General features: G+C 37.7%; 1 protein-coding gene across 1 annotated transcript in view; it reads right to left on the bottom strand.

Moving 5' to 3' along the window:
* The window catches only part of LOC109098370 (transcriptional regulator Erg-like), a 30,049-nt gene extending 22,991 nt beyond the window's left edge, over positions 1-7,058 (bottom strand). The window contains exon 1 of the mRNA XM_042733348.1: positions 6,954-7,058. The gene's annotated coding sequence lies outside the window, so the exon portion shown is untranslated. The remainder of the gene's footprint in view (positions 1-6,953) is intronic.
* Between the last annotated feature and the right edge of the window lie 3,248 nt (positions 7,059-10,306).

Genomic DNA, 10,306 nt, shown 5'->3' with positions numbered 1-10,306 from the left:
GGGAGGAAGAGAGCGCTGTTCATTCACTCCCTCCACCTACAACTCCTGCCAGCACCGAGACTCGAACCTGTGACCTTCTGGTTACAAGTCCAAATCTCTAACCGTTAGGCCACAGCTGTGTGTGTGTGTGTGTGTGTGTGTGTGTGTGTGTGTGTGTGTGTGTGTGTGTGTGTGTGTGTGTGTGTGTGTGTGTGTGTGTGTGTGTGTGTGTGTGTGTGTGTGTGTGTGTGTGTGTGTGTGTGTGTGTGTGTGTGTGTGTGTGTGTGTGTGTGTGTGTGTGTGTGTGTGTGTGTGTGTGTGTGTGTGTGTGTGTGTGTGTGTGTGTGTGTGTGTGTGTGTGTGTGTGTGTGTGTGTGTGTGTGGTGTGTGTGGTGTGTGTGTGTGTGTGTGTGTGTGTGTGTGGTGTGTGTGTGTGTGTGTGTGTGTGTGTGTGTGTGTGTGTGTGTGTGTGTGTGTGTGTGTGTGTGGTCTTATAAGACGACTCTAACAGCCCTTAAAGAATTACACCACTTAGCATATTTCCAGCAAATTATCCACATATGTGTTTGTGTGTGTGTGTGTGTGTTCGTGTGAGTGTGTGTAGCGTTTGGCCATCAGTCTGTTTATTCTCACACAAACCTGCTGGCGTCTGCAGTCAGCTGCTCTTTCTTCTGATTGGACGAGAGCTGGAATAACATAAGAACACACTACACTCACGACTTCTGCACTACGGAGTACATTTTCTATATGAACACCACATCAGCACTGAATGTGAGCTATATACGAGAGCACACTGTACGGTATCCCACAATGCAATACACTGACCTGGACGCTACATTTACACAAAACTGCATTCAAAAAGTGGAAGAACTGCATTAATTCCAGAGACAAAAACCAGACGTCACTCACAGAATTACACATGACGACAACTAAGTGAACTACTGAGTGAGTGATTTAAGGTCTGATCACATTTACCGCTGTGTCAGTGGGAATCTACACAAACACAACCTGGTGAAATCTGGTGTGATTTCCACACACAGATCCGCAACAGTGGAAGTTGTTCGTATCGAATTCACAGCGTTTGCCAACAGAGAGCTGCTGGGTTTGATAGAGGCTTCATGCATCACTACACTTGCCTGCTAAATCTCAGCGTACTGTACGTCACATTACTAACAGTGTTATTTCAGTATCACTGAGACACTATTATAGTTTTTTTTCATATTTTTTCTATTTTAAATTTATTTATAATTTTAGTAATTTTATTGTTTTCTGATATTTAGTAGTTTTTTATGTCTATACAATTTTTTTTTTAAATTTTACATTAGTTTTAACTACATCACGTTAAAACAAATTAAAATACGAAATGTAGATACAAATCATTGTTTTTATATTTTATTTAAATCAATGATTTTTTAATAGTTTAAATGTTAGTTTCAGTTTTATTTAACTATAATGCACTCAACTGCACAGAACTCTGAATAAACATTAAATGAAGCATTAAATCATCTTTAAAGATTCAAACCTGAGCTGTCAGAATCAGTGAGATTTACAAACACACACACACAGAGTTCAGTTGCAGAGTCTGCTGAAGAAATTAATTAAAATATCTGCCAATGGGGTAAGAAAAATACTCTTAATTCAAAGGCTAATCAAGATGATTTGTCTTACCCTATTGGCAGATATTTTTGCTTGTTTTAAACAAGAACTAAACAAAATACTAAGTAAGAGAATAAATTTTGTAGTGTATTATTATGCAAACGATATTCACATTCTGATGAGATGCACATCCAGCACTGGTTTCTATGCTGGAGGAAAATAAGAGCTCATCTGCAAATGAAATCCACCTGACGGATCCAAGAGTTTCCCATAATCCGGCTCACCCAGAACCGAGCGGCACGTCATCGCTCCAGCTGCGGTGGGTCTCGCTGTCAGTAAACCTCACTGAGGTGCTCTCACCGAAGAAAAACCCAGGAAAAACACTTGTGCGTCCAAACATGCCGATTCTGACTCACAGCGCTGCTGTTTACTGTCTGATCAAACACAAGCACCGCTGATTAACACACAGCGAGAGAACCACAGCCATTCCTGCTGAGCTCACTGACACGATGCTGAAGTGGTTGCTAGGGTGTTGTTATGTGGTTGCTAGGGTCTTCTCAGTGTTTTATTTTCATATGGACAGATCTGGCTTTGTAGATATGGCTTGAGAGAGCTTCCTCTCCTGCTGCTCATCAATTCATTTGATAAAACATAATATAATATGTCATATAAAAACATCTTTATTTGGCCCTCTAACTCTAGCACTCTTTATTCTTATTCAATCAAATCAAAATTGTCACTTCCTGATAAACTGGCACTATATATCACTAAGAAAAGTAGGAGAAGCCATAGAATATAATAATTTTCATATGTAATAACTGACTTGTGTCTCAGAGCGAGCAGATATAACACAGTATCCAGTCACTGCTTTTGGAGGTGGATGAATGCTGTTGTTTGGGAACGCAGTCGTGTAAGACAATTACACAGAAATACTTTGCTCAGGGATTTCAGAATGACTATAACATTTCAGATACTGTGATAGAGATCAGTCCGCTGGTTAGTCAGGATTTGTCGTCCTGAGTTAGCCTTTGGCCCAGTGTTTCATTTGGTTCGGTTTCGGCTTTGGCCAAGAATTGGAATTTCGGTGCATCCCTGATTGTATTTTTATTTGCACTCGCATACACTCACAAACACTCGTAGACACACATTTGCACACTCTCAGACACGCGCTCACACTCACAAATGCACTCGCACACTCAGTGCACTCTTACACACTCTCACTAACACACACACTTGTACACTCACAAATTTGTCCCCAAAATATGTAACCATAACAAACAAAACAACAAAGCAACAAACAAACAAGTACACTTACACACACACACACACACACGCAAACAAACTCACACACTGACAAGCACAAATTCTTTCTTTCTCTCAAACACACACACACACAAACATACACTCACACACACTTGTGACTACTCACACAAACACACTCGCACACTCAGTGCACTTTTACACACACATACACACACACACACACCCCCACACACACACTTGCACACACTCTCTCTCACTCACACACACTCACACACGCACTCTCATGCAATTGTGCACACACTCACACACTCAGTGCACTATTACACACTCACACACACTCTCTCTCTCACACACATGCACTCTCTCTCTCTCTCTCTCACACTAACTCTCACTAACTCACACACAGACACTCATGCACTCACACTCTCACACACACGCACTCACTCTCTCTCTGTCACACACACACACACTCACACAAACGCACTCGCACACTCAGTGCACTCTTACACACTCATACACACACTTGCACACACTCACATACACTCAAACAAACACACTCTCACACTCAGTGCACTATTACACACTCACTCACACTCTCTCTCTCACACACATGCACTCACTCTCTCTCACTCACACACACTCACACACGCACTCTCATGCAATTGTGCACACACTCACACACTCAGTGCACTATTACACACTCACACACACTCTCTCTCTCACACACATGCACTCACTCTCTCTCTCTATCACACTCACTCACACTCACTCACACACAGACACACTCATGCACTCACACACTCACTCTCATGCAATTGCACACACACTCACACAAACGCACTCGCACACTCAGTGCACTCTTACACACTCATGCAAACAAATTCACACACTTACAAGCACAAACTCTCTCACACACGAGCACACACACGCACACTCTCACACAGAGGGAAATCTAAAATGAGTTTTTATGGTAACAGCAGATTTACAGTGGTTTAATGTGCACTCTCCACACAAAAACAACACGGCTGGACTCATGTGAACACACACAAGGTTTGAGTTAGCAGCGAGTGTGTGCCAGCGCGAGGTTCACCGCTTCATTCCTGCGCTCTTACGGTAGCTGTGCACGTTCTGATGTGTCAGGGTGTGTTCGACTAAACACAGAAACAACACAACAATACAACCACAAACAAAACATCCAAATTCATCACCCTGTCATCATCACATCAATCCAAACCTTTCTGTTTTAACACAAAACAAGAGATTTAGAAGAACACTGAACTAAGTTAGGAGAGACTTGAGGGGAATCAAGACAAACACACACAACATTACAGATGGAAACAAAGAACTGACAATAAAATAAACATCAACACAGATCGATGAAAGGAAGCCATCAACACTGGACTCAACTGACTTTCATTATATATACATATACATATATATACTGTTCATTGAGTTAAAACAAAAACTGCACTTCCTCGCCCACATAAATAAAATGTCTCAGATCTGAAATGTTCAGCATGCACACTATACTTACAAAGATGCTCCCTAAAAAGATTTAGGATTGCGACTCAAACACTTGCCATTATAAAATTATCCCTAAAAGAGGAACCAAGCGGTTTAAGTCAAAGTAAGAATATGCCAAATCTATGCTGATATATGTATATTTCTATATGAAATGGGCACTACAGATCAGTTCACTCCGAGCTGAGAATTTGAGCTTATTTCTATAAATGGCCACACACTGTAAAAAATTATTTTTCAGATTTGTACATAAAACAGGGATAATTGTAGAACATTTTACAAGAAAATACTATTTCTGTTTTTCTACTTCAAAATTCACATTTAATTCAATGTGATGAATGATTTTGGTTTTTATTCACTGTGATTCTAATTTCTGAGTGAAAACAGTTGGAAAGTATATCAGTATAAAGCCAACATGTGCTGTGCATCTAAACACAAAGACAGAAAAGTCAAACCACAATAAAAACTGCTGGTTTTGCAAAACCAATACATCGAGATAAAAACACAAAAAAATTAGGAAAAATATTAATGGTTAAGCGACCAGCTTTACAATTAATATCAATATCTAAACTCACAGAGTCACGGCTCGTTGAGAGGTAATGGCAAACACAAGCACGTTCAGTGATTCGTCTGCAAGCGGCGTGAAGCAATCTGTGCAGAATTATTCATATCACAAGGAGAAAATATGGAGAGGAAATAGATGAAATATTTTATGTCAGCATCCTCCCTGTTTTAGATTAGGCTGATTTACAGAGTCCAGCAGATGCTGCTCAAGCGCTCAGAAATGACAGAAACAGCCACATCAGCAGCAGCTCGTCTGAGAAAGCACACGCACTAAACCTGCTCTAATAGTACCGATCAGCAGGGAACATGTTTCATATTATATTTCAAATAATGATGCTGGCCATAATTCCGAATGCATATTTGCACTTTTAGCTCACTAAACTGCTCCTGTACTACTGTTAATATTATATTACAAATAATGCTACACTGTAAAAAAAAAAGAAAAAGGATTTTCAAAATTGTAAAAGTTCCACGATTGATTTAATGTGTTATTTGCTATTTCTATGTAGTCCTTTGTGAAAGTTACTAACAATCTATGTGTAAAACAACATCATTACATTAATGAAGATTTGTATTTGGCAGATACTTTCATTCATATCTGATCATTCCTGATGAGATACGAAAACATGCGCTGAGAGTTACAGTAAAATTAATTCAACAGTTTGCACTACGTGCTACGGTTAAAATGTATTGAGATTGTGATTTTCTTAAAGAAATGAATACTTTAAATCATCAAAAACACATTAAATTGATGAAAAGTGACAGTAAAGACATTTATAACGTGACAAAAGATTTCTGCTTTTAAACTTTCTATTCATCTGTGAATCCTGAAAAATAAAATGTATCACGGTTTACACAAAAATATTAATGTTTTCAGCATTGATGATAATCAGAAATGTTTCTTGAGCAGAAAATCATCATATTAGAATGATTTCTGAAGATCATGTGACACTGAAGACTGGAGTAATGATGCTGAAAATACAGCTGCACATCACAGAAATAAATTACAGTTTAACAGAGATTCACACAGAAAACAGATATTTTTAATTCTAATAATATTTCAGAAATTTTACTGTATTTTGATGAAATATCTGCAGCCTTGGTGAGCAGAAGAGACTTCTTTCAGAAACTGACACATGCTTAAACACCAAACGCTGCTTCAGTTTTCAGAAGCAACAGATGAAGCAGTCTGAATGCTCCGACACTGACTGAGATACAGGACAGAGTGAAACACACAGAATGAGCCGCAGTTCTCTCACAGACAGCGTTTCACACTGATGCATACACACTTAAACTGCATTTAGCTCATCATTCTGCCGTCAGGACACATACAGTCGAACCAGAAATCACTCAGACACCAGATATATGTTTCTACTAGTTCATTTATGTAAGTAACCCGTGACATATTATACCCAAAAATCTTCATACAGTGGACTTCCAGATCAAAAATTATTCAGACACTTTGACCTGAGCATGTTTTGCTTAAGTGTCTTTCTTTAATTGCTAATGCAACATTTTTACACCGCAGACTGAACAGAATGATACATTAACAGCTGAATCCATTTCATACCTTTCTATCAGTTATCTGACATCATCAAGATGAATTTGTTCTGACACAGTTTAACTTCTTCTCATAGTTTATCACCATTTTGTAAACTACAGCAAATAAACTGTGCTCTACCGCGAGAAAGGTTTGACTGTACATACTAACATACGTTCAGAGCATCCCTTGACCCTTGACCTCTAGGGTCAGTGTTCAGGCTGCTCCTGAATGAGTCAGTCTTTGAGTGTCCGACTCGATTTAATCACGCCACACAGCATTTCTTCTCTATTAACGCTCACGAACGCAGTTCTGAGATTTAACGCTGGATTACAGTCACTTATGGAGCTTTATTTACACCGACATGATTTCTCTCTCTACTCTCGCACAGCTGGTGATGTAACCCCATGCACTAACTAACTCTCGTCTGTGAGAGGACAGCGAGTGAACACGAGCAGAAGAACAATCAGAAAGCGCGTGACACACTCACCACGTGAATCTCTCCGGTGCTGAAGTGAAGCGCATCCGCGGAGGAACAGACGGAGGCTGCGTGTCAAACTCTCGCGCGCTGCCTACACGGACAACATGGCGTCGCGCGCTCACTGCAGTACATACTGCGTAGTGCGTACTGCTGCTGTCACTCAGCGCCATAGCTTTCCAGACGCTCATGTGTACTGCATCTTTGGTTTATATATAAATATAGATTTTATATATAAATATAAATGAGTACACTTGTATATTAATAATAATATTAGTAAACAATTGCAAATAAAATAATATAAAGGCCAATATATAGAGCTGGGTAATAACTGATTACATGTAATCTGGTTTACGTAATCATATTCCAAAAATTAAGTACTTATAATTAGATTAAATTACATTTTAAAATACTCGTAATCAGACTACAGTTACTTTTTTATTGATTACTTGATATTCACACAGTAGCAATAAATTATTCATAATTTATTGATTCTCCCATTTCTTTATCTTTTAAATATTCCTTTCTAAAATGTCTATGCAGGTAAACAAATGTTTCATTTTATAGTAAGTGTCTTATTTTGACTGATGTTATATATAAAAATAACTTAATTAATTATTAGTTTTTCATTAAACTCACAACCCCCTGGAGTCCCTTCATGAATCACAGTTTGGAAAACCTTGAAATAATTTAACAGTTAATTCATTTTATGTTGTTAAAAACAACAAATATAATTTATTTTCTTTGTCTTTGCATTTTAATATCAATATGTTACAATATTATCCTGTTTAAATAAATGTGATAAATTAGGTTAAAAGTAATCTGAAAGTAATTAAAATAGTCTGATTATATTACCTAAAATGTGTGATGTAATGGACTACATTACTAACTATAATTTTTGTCATGTAATTTTGATTCAGTAATGTACAACAATTTGTAAGTAATCCACCAGGCTCTGTATATATATATATATTTAACAAATAGTGTTAAATCACATCTGAATTAATTCTAATTTTAACTAATAAACTTTATATGCAAAAACAAAAATAATAAATTATATATATTTTTTTTTTCAGGTATGTAAATCAATATTTCTATTTCTTTTACTTTAGTTTTTAGTTAGCCTAAGATAAATGAAAAAAAAAAAAAAATTATTCAGAGTTTTGAATGCACTGAATTACCGTGAACATCAGCATAATCAGATTGAACAGATACTGTTGTGAAATGTGTGATATTCTGTCTAACATAAATTAATTCTAATGCCGTAAGACGATAGATCTTGTTTTTGATGAGTTGCAGTGAGTTTATGAGTGTGATGTGTGTGTTTGGGGTCAGTTTATGGCTCTTGTGTCGAGGGTGTAGCTCAATGAAAGCGCAGTTATTTTAGCTCCAGACATGTTTACGTTTCTGTGGTCGCGTCTCTAACTTTCCTCTTTTACTCTTTTTTTCTGCTTCTCTAATTTCAGAGTCCCTAAAGTACCAGACATTCCTGCAGTCTGCCAGAAACACAGAGACACGGCGAGGAGGAGAAATAATAAAGAAGAGCGAGAGACATAGACACACAGGCAGAGAGAGAGAGAGATCTGTCTGTCTGTCTGGATTGATAGCTCTCATTAACTCTGACCTCTCTCTCTCTCTCTCTCTCTCTCTCTCTCTCTCTCTCTCTCTCTCTCTCTCTCCAGCGCTCCGACTGTAAATGAGTCTGCTGTTCTTTTACACAAATGTCTTTATTTTGGGTTTGATGAAGATGTGAATTCTCTCAGAATCTCTCAGATTCATGATATTATCTAACAATCTATCAAATTTGTACCCTAAAGTTCCTCCAAATTTCCCAAACTATTTGACTATATCACTCTATAAAGATTAACACAATCACAAACTTTGTTTCTGATGTATTGAGTGACAGCTCTGGTGTTGCCATGGTGACAGAAATCAGGAGTAAGTGCAGAGTGTTGTGTGTGAACATGATCTTACTGTAGTTCTAGACTAAATATCAACACGTGTTTACTACTCAAAAACACATTCAGTGTTCCTCAAAATCAATAAAAACAGTCAAATACAAACTCAGAATATTAGACAAACCTGCAATAATTAAATATGTTAAATAAGACAAATATCATTTATGTGTTTAATCCCATTTAATTAACGAATGTCTTTGCTGCTGAGCTTCTATGATCTAATTCAATCATACTAATAATCAAAAATGACACATTTGTGTTTGATTTGTGTTATTGCTGAATAGTGCTGAACTTTCTTCTCCTGCGTCATATTCTTCATGTGATTAGTTTGAGCGGCGCCCTCTACTGTACAGACGTGAATTTACACTTCCTTCAGCCTGAGCCGCATTCACTTCACTTTTGGTGTGAAAGCGCTTTTACATTTGTACAAGAACTTTTTATACTTTTTTTTAGAGCTTTTTTTTTTAAACAAACAAGCAAGCCCTGCACAGATTTAAAGAGTAACTCAAAAGTAAAGTAACGCATTATTTTCCATAAAAAGTAACTAAGTAACGTTATAACTTACTTTTTTGGGAGTACACAATATTTTAATGCATTACATTTAAAAGTAACTTTCCCCAGCACTGCTTAGCAGTAAACCGGTCACCTCACCTGAATATGTTCCTAAATTTGTGTTGGATGTTATCTTTGGAATAGAATTATGGATATTTTATTTGTAAACATCATAGTTTTTTCCACTTATTCATAAAACTAGCGAGCTGAGCCAGCAGTAGTGCTGATAGTGTCGTGTAAACATGAAGACGCGAAAAGAGGAACAGACGAACCGATTCAATTGAGTGAGTCATTTACGCTTGAACCGCTCCAAATGATTCAAACTCGTGAATTCGATTATTCAGTTTAGGCGATTCACTAGCAAAAAACAGATCAAAAGAGCCATTAATTTTCGAATTTCGACATCACTTGTAATGATTTTAAAAAGCACTAAGTGATGGTGAAACGGAGCTTTTCGAAACCCCGAATCAGTTCAATGCAAAGCGCTTTTGGAGCGCTTAAATCGGACCGGGTTTCTCGAATCATTTGATTCAGATAGGGACTTCAAAGCGCTTTATTGCGAATCACTTGATTCATATCGGGATTCGGTGCGGGTTAGCGAATCATTTGATTCAGATGGGGACTTGGAAATCATTGATTTAGACCGAAACTTCGGAGCGGGTTCTTGAATCATTTGATTCAGATCGGGACTTCAAATCGGGAATCATTTGATTCAGATCGGGACTTCAAATCGGGAATCATTTGATTCAGATCGGGACTTCAATTCGCGAATCATTTGATTCAGATCGGGACTTCAAATCGCGAATCATTTGATTCAGATCGGGACTTCAAATCGGGAATCATTTGATTCAGATC

Source organism: Cyprinus carpio, chromosome B10 (genome assembly GCF_018340385.1).
Source record: "Cyprinus carpio isolate SPL01 chromosome B10, ASM1834038v1, whole genome shotgun sequence".
Taxonomy (NCBI): domain Eukaryota; kingdom Metazoa; phylum Chordata; class Actinopteri; order Cypriniformes; family Cyprinidae; genus Cyprinus; species Cyprinus carpio.
The sequence above is the reverse complement of the archived record's forward strand: the minus strand, read 5'-3'. Positions and strand labels throughout refer to the sequence as shown.